This window comes from Cibotium barometz, chromosome 41 (assembly GCF_041138505.1).
Source record: "Cibotium barometz isolate CiBa-2024 chromosome 41, ASM4113850v1, whole genome shotgun sequence".
Lineage (NCBI taxonomy): Eukaryota > Viridiplantae > Streptophyta > Polypodiopsida > Cyatheales > Cibotiaceae > Cibotium > Cibotium barometz.
The window spans coordinates 32325953-32339058 of NC_141086.1; positions in this window are offsets into that span (position 1 = coordinate 32325953).

Consider the following 13106-nt stretch of genomic DNA (forward strand, 5'->3'; position numbering starts at 1 on the left):
ATATCCCGAGGGAGTGTCAGTTCAAACTGTCTTTGTTTGATTTTAGGTTTTCTGCACTGTAACATTTGGTGTGCAAACTAGGCTATCATTATCATTTCATCGACTTCACATCTTCACGCTCATCAATATCTTCATCAGCATCATCAACCTTTGTATCCCTAGTAGTAACATTTCTACACTCTACATTGTGCCATTCAATATCTTCATCAGCATCATCAACCTTTGTATCCCTAGTAGTAACATTTCTACACTCTACATTGTGCCATTTTTCATACACTATGCACATTTCTTTATCATCTCAGTGATCTACTGGTAGCCATCTCGGTTGCATTCAATGGGAATTGACAACACATACAAGTACTTGGGATATTTGCATTGCATTAGAGATTCGTTGTTTACAGGTTGAAATAGTAGGTAGTGATATATTTGGGCACTAAGGATAAGCTTGATAGCACTAACTACCCATTGTGGTCCTATATGATGCGTCATCTATTGGTTGCCAAAGGGCTTTGGAATGTTGCTATTAGCATTAAGGCGTGCCATGTCTTTGGATGGTGTTACTAGTTCAGATGTAACTACAATGTAACCACAACATCTGCCTCCACACCTCCCACCACAGCGGAATAAGCTAGGTGGGATGACAAGGATACACATGCATATACATTAGTGGGCATTATTCCTCATTTTTGCTCACGCAAAAGTTCCAAAGCAGGCTTGAAATCTGCTTGCTATGCTTTACTAGGTTTGTAGTAATGAGGAACGAGTGGCCTTAGAGACCAAGTAGATGAATGAGGAAGACTTAATGGATGAGTTTCTCACAAGGATCAAAGGTCTCAGAGAGCAGCTTGTATGCATTAATAAGGCCTATCCGAAAAGTTCATTGGTGTTTAATATTTACATACAAGGGGATGGTCATCGAGGGAGCTTGGTGGAGGGAGCTTTTCTTGGTTGCCCTCTCTCTCTACTTGAACGATCTCTCTCTAACTATTGCCACCACCACCGCCCAACCGAGCCCTCTCCACCACCAACCTTGCTCCTTCCTTTCCCTCTCTATTTATTACCATTGTCCCTTCCTCTCCTCTTCTCTCCAGCCAACATTCAAGTCCTTTTTTTTACGCTCTTCTCTCTCTATATTTGTCTCTTTGCTCACTCTCTCTATCTACCATCCCTCCCTCTCTCTATCTACCATCCCTCCCTCCCTCCCTCTCTCTCTCTCTCTCTCTCTCTCTCTCTCTCTCTCTCTCTCTCTATATATATATATATATATATATATATATATATATATATATATATATATATATATATATATATATATATATATATATATATATATATATATATATATCCTTCTCGTACCTCTTATCCTCCTCTCTCTCTCTCGCTATATCCTCCTCTCTCTCTCTCTCTCTATATCCTCCTCTCTCTATCCATCTCTTTGCTCACTCTCTATTTCTTCCTCTCTCTCTCTATCCTTTGCTCACTCTCTCTATCCTCTCTCTCTCTCTCTCTCTCTCTCTCTATCCATCTTCTCACTCACTGTACATTGCCTCCTCTCTCTCTTTATGTCCTTCTCTTTGCTTACTCTATCCTTCTCTCTGCTAACTCTCTCTGTCCTCCCCCTATCCCACTCTCTCTATCCTTTGCTTACTCTCTCTATCCTCCCTATCTCACTCTCTCTGTTGTTCTCTCTCTTTGTTAACTCTCTTTATCCTCCCTATCCCACTCTCTCTATCCTTCTCTTTCCTCACTCTCTATCCTTCTCTTTCCTCACTCTCTCTATCCTTCCTATCTCACTCTCTATGTCCTTCTCTCTCTTTGCTGACTCTCTATGGGACCCTATCTCACTCTCTCTATCCTTTTATTTACTCACTCTCTCTATCCTCCCCCCTCTCTCTCTATCCTTATCTTTGCTCTCTCTCTCTCTCTCTCTCTCTCTCTCTCTCTCTCTCTCTCTCTCTCTCTCTCTTTGTCCTTCTCTCTTTGTTAACTCTCTCTGTCCTCCCTATCTCACTCTCTCTATCATTCTCTTTACTCACTCTCTCTCTATCCTCCCCACCTCTCTCTCTCTCTCTCTCTCTCTCTCTCTCTCACACACACACACACACACACACACTCTTTTTGTCCTTCTCTTTGCTCAATCTCTCTATCCTCCCTCTTTCTCTCTCTACCCTTCTCTTTGCTCTTGCTCCCCCCCCCCCTCTCTCTCTCTCTCTCTCTCTCTCTCTCTCTCTCTCTCTCTCTCTCTCTCTCACACACACACACACACACACACACACACACACACACACTCTTTTTTGTCCTTCTCTTTGCTCAATCTCTCTATCCTCCCTCTCTTTCTCTCTACCCTTCTCTTTGCTCTCTCTCTCTCTCTCTCTCTCTCTCTCTCTCTCTCTCTCTCTCTCTCTCTCTCTCTGCCCTTCTCTTTTCTCTCTATCCTCCCTCTCTCTATATATTTTCTTCTCATTTCTCAACACAGTACACTTAAGTCATGTTTTGAGAACATATCCTCGAGTCTACAAACTTAACACTACCTTATTCATCCACACAATACAAAAAATGTGGATTCTTAATTGCTCTGTCAATGATATCTTATTGCAAAACCCCAACATGCATTGCTCTCGTCTTCTTTCTCTCTTTTTTCATATGAAAAATAAGATCATGACATAATCATAAACAATGTTTATGTTGCGCATAAACATTGTTGCAACTGTCAATGATATCTTATTATGCTCTCATCCTCTTTCTCTCTTTTTTCATATGAAAAATAAGATCATGACATAATCATAAAAATTTACTAAACCCAGTCACTTGAATATTCACAAACAAATAGGTTTATTGCACTACAATGAAATCTTCATCCAAGACACCCTCCACTACATCCTCTTGGGGATCAATACAAACAATGTTCATGCGTAATTTTTGTGCTACCATAGCACAATCTCCACATCCTGCATAAAGCTCTACTATCACTTGCTCTTTTTTTACATGACGTTTCACCAATAAAACCAATGAACCACAAGTAAAAGAGTGCCCTGCTCGTGTTCTGCATGACCCACTTCTTCAACTTTTGGGGTTGCCTCGATCTTGCGAGTGCTATCATTAGAATCTCTTTTATCATATTTTGATGCATAGATATTAGAGTCGTCCTCTTCCTCTAGTGCCTTTCCTTTTTTCTTTTCCTTCGTTGCATCCTTCTTTGACACTTTTTTCCCTTCATCATCATCATCCTCTTCATCTTCATCATCCCCTTCATCTTTCATAAGACCTTTGCCCTTGTCTTGAACATGTGATTGGTCACGTAGAATTCTGGGCTTCACAAAAGAAATCACGATTTGAAAAGATATAAGAAACGATATTTAAAAAAATTGAAATATTTAATTATATAGTTCATACCATGGTTGATTGCTTCGATTTACATGCCCTAGTATACATCTTCTTCTCGCTCTTGGGAAATTTCCACTTGGAAAATCAAGGAACAATGGGCATCTCTTGTATATACTTGCATCCCAAAGGTCTCAAAGTTGATGCTGTGTATATAGAGTGCTCTCATGTTGTGGATCGCACTAATCTTTTAAGATTGTAGGCACATCTGCAATATATCTCTCCACTGGCACTTACAAATCCATCTATACATTATTGTTTCTGTTCAGTTTATGAATAGAAGAGCACAATTAAGTAGTAAGTAAGCTTTGTAGAATGTTACGCACATGAACACAACATGTTTGGTAGCCTTGACGACAATAGGATTTGAAGCTACCATGTCTTTTTTCTTCAAGGATCCCACTGTTTCCTGGAACAACTTCCCAAAATACAGTCTCTTAAGATCGGTGAGGTCCTCCTGAAATAAATCTGGAAAAATTATCTTGTAATTTTTTGATATTTCTATAAGGACGACCACACCTTGTGCTCCAATGTCATGCCATATGACTTCTCTTTGAAGACAATCCCTGAAGAGACTTGCATTTGTTACGTTGCCCTTGAAATTGTTATTCAAACAAAATACATTGCTTTGTATATATTAAGAAGAAAGGGAAAGGAATTATTACTTACTTTTAGGGATTTGTGAATCCTTCAACCTCTGCGAAAATTTGTGTTCTCTGGTCATTTTGGCAATGAGCTGTGGATGCCAAGCTGTACAGCCTATCCTTTGTCAAACAATCTAGTTTCTTGTCCCAATTAACTTGCACTAGTTGTCTGCAATAACACAACACCAAAATTAAACCGTAATAGTAAAACCATAAAATGTCATTGCCTTACTACCAAATAGACAAAGGGAAGAGTGTAGGCTTTCTTACTCAAAGAAACCTTCCCCTTTTGTGCAGGGTTTGTAATCATCGCCAGCAGAGCCACCTTGTAACATGCCTCCACTTTCTTTCATCTTTATAAAATGCAGTTCTCCATTTCTCTTTAAACTCATTTGTAGGCAAGCTATCTACTAGGGGGTCAATATCTCGGGTGGCTGCGAGGTAGTCATCCTATTATTCACATGTTACAACATTAGTTGATAATATGTAAATGTTAATCATATATTGCAAGTGTGAGAAGATTGAAGGTTTACCTAGAATACTATTTAAGAAAGTTCTGAAAGCTTACAATTGTAACCAGGATGGGCGACCCTTGGTTTTTTCTACGTCGAGGCGTGCTTCTCCATCCATGCCTTGTTCTCATCGCTCTAGTGTACCTCATAATTGTTTCTTTATTTTCTAATCCAAGAACCCTAATGAGGCACACTTTGTCCACAAGAGACAAAGAAACATAGCCCACTTCATTCATCCTATGGAAAAAAAGAGAGTTATGATGAAAGATAAAACGTACTACACTTGGACCATCCCATGTTAGAGACTTTAGACATATATTCTCGTAATGTGTACGTTCTGTCACCAGTTTAAGCGAGCTATGATTGTGAGGATCTCCCCCCCTCACTATCCTCATTGAAGTCAATAAGGATAGCATCAACCCACGGATGTCTTGATACAACATTCTTGAATGCTACAATTAGTGTAAATCTAATTAGTCCCAAATTTATTTTAAAAAAATTAACACTGCGTAGAAAAAGTAAGCAATTTAAGATAACTAACATTTACTAATCTCTTCCATCCATGCCACAACGTGATGATTGCCGTCCCACATATAAAACATCTTGTTGCTCCACTCCGTGCTTTGATCACATTCTCGAACTCCTTCGCCATGCCATCCCATGCACTTACATCATGTTGCGTCACTTCTCTAACAGGATTATTGGATGTAGAGATAGAACAAATGAACCTGCATTGATCGACAACATAGCCATTTGTATATAACAACACTTACACAATTTCTTGTCATACAATGATGTAGCCTATGGTTTGATTTAACATGTTGATATCACCATCTTCGAGAGAAAAAGGAAGAGGTACTTCTCCCACTTTGACATCCTCAATCGACATGCCAACATGACCAACAATCAAAAAATTCCATGGATGGTATCCACAACAGGGTTTATGTGCAAAATGGTCCCAGTAGCTACTTTGGTACCATTGAACATTAAAAACACTTGTGTCCCTCATTCAAGTTGAGAAGGCACCATGTAAAAAAGAGGAGCTTGAAAGGAGATTGGAAGAGGAGAGAAAGAGACCGAACAAATAGAATAAACAAAAAAGAAAGAAACTAAGAAGATATAAATAAAAGAAGAAGAGATCTAAATAGAAAAAAGCTATAAGTAGAGAGAAAGCTTAAATAGAGAGAGAAAATATTAAGAAAACAAATTTTAAGATTTGAAAAATTTAGGGTTTGAGAGAAAGAAGGAACAAAAAGAAAGAGAGGTGTTGGAGAGAGAGAGAAAAGAGATAAGAGGAAGAAAGAATTAAGAGAGAGAGAGAGAGGGAGAGAGAGAGAGAGGGAGAGAGAGGGGTGACCTTAAGTGAGGGGAGGGCTCCCTCACTAAGAGTGACGTCGCCCTTAGTGAGCGGGCCCTCCCCTCACTTAAGGTCACCCCTCTCTCTCTCTCTCTCTCTCTCTCTCTCTCTCTCTCTCTCTCTCGCCCACCTCCGCTCACTCTCTCTTTCTCTCTCACACTATCGTGACAACACACACACATACAGAGAGAGAGAGAGAGAGAGAGAGAGTTAAAAGAGAGAGAGAGAGAGAGAGAGAGAGAGAGAGTTAAAAGAGAGGAAGAAAGAATTAAGAGGGATTTGGGAGAGCATGTCCATAGTAGCACTTCAACTTACTATCATTGAAGTATCCTCCTTCCCCACATCTAGGGTCTCCATCTTTACTATGCCTTGAGGATAAATTTTTGTGCCTCGATAAAGACGTTGGCCTCTGTACTTAAGTTTCCATTGGGTGTTCTCAACACTATACATCATTATTACTATGTCTCTTACCTTCATGCACTTGTCCTTGAGTTGGTCTCATCAAACCACTTCTTATGCTATAGTTTTTCAACATCAATCTAAAAGAGGATTTCATAAGTAAATTACAATATTTACAATTGGATCTCTGAGTTACTCTAAGGAAACTAACCTCTCTCTATGAGAGGGCTTCCCTTAAAGTTATGTCTAGGTGTAATTTGAAGACTTAAAACCAAGGTTTTCTTGGCGTGATTACGCTAAGCCTGCATGCAAAGCTGTAAAGGTCTATTGTTGATAGCCACCTTATGCCTTGTGGTAGGCCCATAGAGCAGAGTACTTCTTGTGCTCCCAATCACTCCTCAATGCTTCTACCATATTTGTGAGAATAGTTCACAACACCTTGTTTGTTCTTTTAGCTTGGCCATTCACTTGTTGTGGATTTTAAGGTGTTGACTTTCTATACACCACAAGGAATGCTGAGGAAGATCTTCACCCCCTCGATAATAAAAAGTAACTTTGAGAAAGAACTCTAGTGTGTATTGTGATCACTAGAGTTCCGCTTAGAGTTTCTTTTTATTATCAAAGCGGTGGAGTTTTTTCTCAGAGTTCCTTGTGTTGTATAGAACATCGACACCTTACAATACATAAGTGAATGGATTCTAAGGTGATCCTGCTCAAAGTTCCTTGTCGTGTATAGAACGTCAATACCTTACAATTCATAAGTGAATGGACAAGCCAAAAGAACAAACAAGGTGTTGTGCACTACTCTCACAAAGATGGTAGAAGCCAAGCAGTGATTGGGAACACAAGTTATACTCTACTCTATTGACCTACCACAAGGCATACAAGGTGGCTATCAACAACACACATTTCCAAGTTACATTCGGGCTTGGCATGATCATGCCAAGAGAACAAGTTAGTTCCAAGTCTTCAAATTATGTGGCCAGGCATAACCCCAAGCGAAACCCTCTTACAAAGAGGTTAGTTTCCTTAGAGGAACTTAGCAAGCCAATCTCGCAATGATTGCAATTGTATTACGCACAATCCATTTGTGGATTCTGTAAGTAGATTGTAAATATTACAATCCACTTACGGAATCTATTTACATATTGATGGTTGAAAAACTATAGCACAAGAAATGGTTTGACGAGACCAGCTCAAGGACAAGTGTATGGAGATAGGAGACACGGTGATGATGTATAGTGTTAAGAACACCCAATGGAAACTTAAGTATAGAAGCCAAGGTCTTAAACAAGTCACAAAAATTTCACCTAAGGGCATATTAAAGATAGAGACCTTAGATGGGGGTAAGGAGGATACTTTAATGATAAGAAGCTAAAGTGCTACTATGGACCTCTCACCTAGGACATGCTCTTCCAAATCCATAAGAAAAAACAGGAGAAATGAGAAGATAATAACAAAAAATAGAGGACATGCCTTGAGACAAATACCCTATAAAAGAAGAAACAAAGAGGCAGTAGACTCCCAAGCGTACATATCTTAGTACATGCTAAGTACTTGTAGCCAATCTCCATGATGAGATTGCCAAAATAGAAACACCCACGGAACGTACTTGCCTTAAGCTAAAGATCCCCCAAAAAGACCATCTAGCTATGCCACCAACCTTGGTAAACACCGGTGGGGCTAGCCACAATGTTTTATCTTGGAAAACATGAACCTCCTTAAGCCATTGTTGAGATATCGAGCGTAACTAGTGCGGATATGGATGATAGCTCCGCACTTATGCCATAAGGTGGTGAGATTATGGTGATATGCCACCTAGTGGTTTACAGGCTATGTAACAACAAACACTTTACAATAATTCTATCTCTTTCCCTTTGATTTGGAAGCAAATCTTTGTAGGCTTCTAGTCTCAAGGAGCAACATGCATGCATAACAATAAGCTATATTGCAATTCATATCTTGAGCCGCCCTTTTCACAATGAAGAAGAGGGGCATTATATACAATCGCAAAAACCTACAAATCCCAAATTCTCTGCACATAATGTTCTGTAAACCAAATTTCTAGTACAACTATGCACCAAACCAAAAATTAAGCGTACACTCTCAAAATTGACACTTCCATATAGAGTGCATGTAAAAAACATGCAAAGCCAAAACGGGGCCCAAAATGGCCTTGAATTTAAATTGTTTATAATGTGGGTATTTCTTTGGAAGGTTTTCATAATCCTTCAATTTCTTTGGGGAAGGTTTTCATAATCTGAAGGTTTCTTTTCTTTAGGAAGGATAGGTGCGGGAGATCGTTGGCTATCTAAAGATAGCCTCAAAAGCTCTCATCCTAACCACTTTCAATCGTTACAATGTCGTTTGTTAGTGTATTATGTTTTCACATGCTCTTCAAGGTCTTCTTCTTTTTTACCTTTGGTTCTCGGACATTTGGCTTTTTAGGGGCTACTACAATCTTTTGGGGCTTGTGCCTCAAGCTCTTTGGTTGCTTGCTTTGAAGTGGAAGCCTGGGCTTTGTGCTTATCGATAGCCTTAGATGTTCCTTTGGTTGTTAACCTCATCTTGGCTTGGAGCTTTGTGGTGGCATTAAGGAGGACTATATGAATAATTCCTCCTTGTATGCTTTTAACAAGTTAAGGCTCATCAAAGTGGTTGCAGATACTTCTGTCCATGGAAGCAATTGTCACTCTGTGTTGGGATAATCCTCATAAGCATGTCAAATCCACTTTATAATATGTGCCTTTTCTTATAAGGAATTATGATGGGATTTGGCATGGGATTTGAAGTGCTTAGAGCACTTGGGGATTTGGTGCAAGGTCTTTGTGAGAACACTTCGCAATACAATATGGGTCTTTGTTACAAACTTGGATCAAGCTCTCCAAATGACAAAATCACTTTCTAACTAGACACTAATCTAAACTAATTAAACATGATTAATCTAAGGTGGATGGAGCCTAAGAGTTCTCATGATGAGTGAGTAGTTCTAATGAACTCAAGTACAATTAGGTTACAAGATTAAAACTTGTACTCATAGAGAGCCTTGAGATTTGTGCAAGTGATATGATTCATTGCTTGAAATAGCCCCCTTTTATATGAGGAGGTACACCCTTGGGCTTATACATTAATGTGGGATAATCCTTTGCTTATGCAACTGCATGCTATGCTTTGCACATTCTTTGCTACTCTTTCTCACTCCTTACCTCTTCCTTGTGTGCTCTTTGGCACCACATTTCTCAACACCCTCCCTTGGTGCCAAATATTTGGACTACTCAAGGTGGTCAGATGCAAGGATTTAGAACATATTTTCACCCCCCTTGGTGGTGACTTGACCTATCTTTGAGGCCCAGAGGTCATCTCTAAGAGTGAGGTCCCCCCCTTGATAAATACTTGACCTATCTTTGAGGTCTAGAGGTCTCTTCTAAGAGTAGGGTATAAATTTTGGCTATTTCTTCTACCTTGGCTACATCATTGGTGCCAGAGGATAGGACAAGCACTTTTTTATGGGAAGTAGGATTTTTTACCAAAAAAATAATAATTGTTTAAGAATTGGGTAATGAGAGGATTTTTTATTATGTACTCATTTGACCGCTTACATCCTGTTTTTGACTCCTAGTCGAACATGAAAGATTTAGTGAATTTTTTGTTTGATGGAAGAGTTTTGTCGATGATGATCCAACTGTTAAATATGGCATTGATGCCTATTGGTGTGGATTTTTCCCTTGATGTCGATAAAATAATCGATGCCACTGTACTCGAAGACTTTGTTTGCAAAAGCATTTTTGCGAATGGAGATGTTGGCCATGCGAACTAGCTTTTCTTTTGAATACCTTTTAAGGACCATGTGAATAGGCTCTTAAGGAAGGCTCTTTTACACCAAGGAAAAGAGACAACCTTATCTTTTCTTCTTCTTTTTTTTAACTTTTTTTTTTAAAAAAAACTTATCTCATTGTCGTCTGCAAGGTCGATGGAAGCTGCCCATGCTATCACGTCTGCCTTTGTTTCTTCCTGTCGTCGAGATGCAGAGATGGTTTGGACGGAGGCTCTGCAAGTGGGTCTTGGACTACAGGAGCATGTGCCCTCACACTATGCGCTTATGCTAGCCACCTTTGCTGCTATGTTGGCTAGCACTATGCAAAACACATACAAAAAGCTTTGCAAAACAAATTAATTTCCTTGCACCTAGTCATTAGCCGCAGCTTCTTGATACACTTGAGTAATGGGCTAACAGAATAACCAATGCCAAGCTCAAAATTCTTTGGTCCACTCATTGATGCCGTGGATAAGGTGTTTAATGAGAGTTGACAAGTTATTAGTGACTAATGGAGTGGATAGTGAGCTAACAGGAGTTGAGAGAGTGATGTGGGCTTGAATGAAGAGCATAACCTGGCTCTGATACCATGTTACAAACTTGCATCGAGCTCTCCAAATGACAAAATCACTTTATTATTAGACACTCATCTAAACTAATTAAACATGATTAACCTAAGGTGGATGGAGCCTAAGAGTACTCATGAGATGAGTGAGTAGTGCTAATGAACTCAAGTACATTCAGGTTACAAGATTGAAACTTGTACTCATAGAGAGACTTGAGATTTGTGCAAGTGATATGATTTATTGCTTGAAATGGCCCCCTTTTATATGAGGAGGTACACCCTTGGTCTTGTACATCAATGTGGGATAAATCCCTTTGCTCATGTGGTTGCATGCTATGCTTTGCACTTTCTTGGGTACTCTTTCTCACTCCCTACCTCTTCCTTGTACTCTTTGGCACCATATTTCTCAACAGTCTTTACATTGAAATCATTACATTGGTTGCCTATGCACCATATTGTCGAGCTCTCTCACTCTTTTTTACACCATGTCCTTGAACAAAGAGGCATAGTCTATGGGTGAAGCATGTTCAGGAGGATACCCATAGGGGTCATGTTGTTGCTACTCATATGCATCCTGTTGGTCATAAGCCTCATAGGTCTCTTATTCTTGGTAAGTATCAGAGGTGGATATGGTAATTAGGCCAGCTTATACATGGTAAGAGGTTTTGATAGTAGGTATAATCTAGATCTTATGCCTGTTGAGGAGGACTGGTGGGGCTAGTAGGGCCAATGGTTGCCTTAATGCAGGGCCAATGGTTGCCTTAATGCAGGGAGCATCTATCATGGTGCCAAAGTCCACCCTGCTAGGTTTCCTTGGTATACCAACAATGAGTTGTGTCATGGTTCGTGTGGTGCTAGCAATGAACACAAAATTGTTGTTTTCTAGACCTCAACATTGGACACTCTCTATACTTGTATGATGTTGATGGCAAATTGTGGACCAAACCATATCTCTTCATGGGAATAGGTGTGGGTGTCCTAGTTGAGGTGCTGATTAGGGATAGCTTTGATGTTTCCCTTAGGACTGGCGTTGAGGCTTCCCTTAGGGCTAGTCGTGCCACTGCTGATTAATGATTTAGCAGATTTTTACCATCTCATCCATGCTTATGTCCTGGACTAGGAATCTAGCTTGTGCTAGTTGAGTACCCTTGGCTATTGAGGGTTTGGATGGTGCATTCCCTATCTCTTGATTCAAATGGCTGAGTTTTAACATCCATGTCTTGTAGATTATCTACTAGTTCTATTGCCTCACAAGATGGCAACACTAATCAAAGATATAGTATCTAGATCGGTAGAGATGTTTGTGAAACCTCTTGCTCTTGAGACCTATCATGAATTGATTAATGGCCAATAAATCATTATTTCATGGGTGTTGCATCTCATATGGAGATACTTAGTTGTATAATCCTACATTATTCCTCCCTCCGCTTGCTTGAGATTATATATTTGTACAATGGGCCTCATCTATCTCCACTGGTGGGCGATGAAAGTGTGTCTCAAGACCTCGTAGTAACTAGCCTTTTCAAGTAGGTTTAGAGATCTAAACCACTGGCCTTCTTTGCCTTTAAGATAGATTTTAAATAAGCAATTCTTAGTGGGATCACCAATTCATCTCATGGCCTCGTAAATTTGATCAAACTTCTCTAGGTATACTAAATAGGATCTCCTATTCCAACAAATTTGGTTATCATCCTTGAGATATGGATTTTACCCAACTCTAAGCCTCTAAGTGTGCTATGTTTGTCGTAACCCTCCCCTTTTGTATTTTAAATGCCATCCTTAACATGTTTTCTAGGTGTGCACGTGGTAGGGAATGTAAGGAGGTGGTGCACGTGGTAGGGAATGTAAGATGATGGTTATGTAAAACCCTCTATTTCAGGGTATGGGATCTTTTGCCCTATGAGGTTGGGCCATGCAGATTTCAATGGCACTTGTCCTATGCTGGCCTAGCTTTGAGGTTGTAGGCTTAATGTGTGACACAGCTATCGATAACACATTATGAGGATGCTCTCATAGATCCCTTTGTGTTGAGGTAGTCCCAGACATTGGCTCTTTACCCTTCTCTATGTTCCCTATTCCTCATCTAAAAGGAAGAAGAACTCAAGCTTGGTTTCAAGGGGTGAAGGTGCTTTTATAATGAGCTTTTGTGGAGAGTGGGACTCCTTCTTGCACTATGTGTGCTTGCTATTGTGGATGTATTAAGGAACACTTATCCCTAATGGTGTAATATAAAAGACATGACCTAAAATTGCTATCTTGGGTTGCTTGTTGGTCATGGTGAGCTTTGGATAAACCTAGCTCATGTTCTATACCAAATGTTTAAAAGATTGTGGTGTTGACCACTTCTTGAGGGAGAGAATCTTGAGGTTTCTAGTCCTACTCCTGCTTCTTTGCTGGACTTTGTACAAAAATAGGGTTATTTAGTACCATTATC